Consider the following 1,425-nt stretch of genomic DNA (forward strand, 5'->3'; position numbering starts at 1 on the left):
TGTCCTTAAATCATCTTAAAGTATTGTAAACCCTTTTTTTCGGTCCAGCTATGACCTTCCTGTAGTCTATATCAACTTTCGTTTCGTTAAATGGCAAAAGAAAACAGAAAAAAAAAAAAAACCCTTAAACTTAAATTGAACCATCATGGTTTTTGATTTTGTTATTTTTATGACAAAATTATTATTATTCCCCAACTCAACCTCTACCTCGACCCCCTGCCTTGGTGTGTCTTCCCAAAGGGTCTAAAAAAATCAGTCTGGGTCTGTCTCGTTGAGTTTACTCAATGCCGTTGCCTCCGACGCCGGACACTCGTTACAAATCAAGAGAAGAGCAACTAACCAACGGGGGCCAGCCGAAGGATTCACGTCCCAAGTGACCCAAAAGGACACACAGCGAACCCTTGACACTGTGCGTGGTTGTTGTCGTTGTTGTGCTTGTCGGACAGTCGACGGGCACAGCTTGAAGTTAAATAAATTAAGGGCAATTAGGCGCAGCATTACAAGCACAAAGGTTAAACATTTCTTCTTTCCCTTCCCTCGCCCACAGAACTCAAGTTTACCCCTTCCATCCATCCAGCCAACCACCTGGCCGTGCCACTGGTTTTTGTGGCCAGGTGAATTTCGAGAAATTATGAACGCAAATGTTTGTTTGAAGAATCTTCACAAGACAAATCAAAGTCATGCAACGGCTGCTGCCACAGTATCTGCGGCGGCTGCGAATTTTAATTACAAAATTTACACTGTAAATTTTACAGTTGCTGTTTTTTTTTTCTTTTCTTCTTTGCTTTTTGCGGAAGTTGCCCATGTTAAAGATTAGCGGAGTGCAGAAAGCGTAACGTAAGAGACGGAGAAATAAAGAAAGAAAAATACCATTTTGGCCAATTAACTGCGGCTAATTGTTGCGTACAGCCAACAACTCATACGAGAAATGTGAAAGTCAACAAAAATGGTAATAAAAAGACCATCTTGTCGAGTGTGACAAAAAAAAAAAAAACAACCACAACAACAAGAAACCAAGTGCGGGCGGCTATGACAAGGCAATGAAGGGACTAAGAAGCGGAGAGTACTGAAGTGTGGCGAGGAGGTGAAGAGGGGGAGGTTGAGAATTCATAAAGCACCATCAGCTATATATCTTGGCAACTTCCGTTGAAAAACAGTTTTGCATAGTGGCCGAGTTCTACTTTCGCTTAGGCCAGCAAAGATCATCAGAGACGTTCAGGTATAACCCTCACCCCCACTTCCCCATATAACTTACCTGAGGCTCTCTTCCTTCCTCTCTTTCTGGTCTTATGTGGCAAAAACATGATTTTACAAATAATAATATAGAATATTTTATTCTGAGAATCTTTGTATTGCATAAAACTTTAGAATTATTACATCGATTTGTGGCTCTGTGAGAACTCAGAACTCTTTTTGCATCTTGGA

This window comes from Drosophila tropicalis, unplaced genomic scaffold (assembly GCF_018151085.1).
Source record: "Drosophila tropicalis isolate 14030-0801.00 unplaced genomic scaffold, ASM1815108v1 contig_845, whole genome shotgun sequence".
In the NCBI taxonomy this organism is placed as follows: domain Eukaryota; kingdom Metazoa; phylum Arthropoda; class Insecta; order Diptera; family Drosophilidae; genus Drosophila; species Drosophila tropicalis.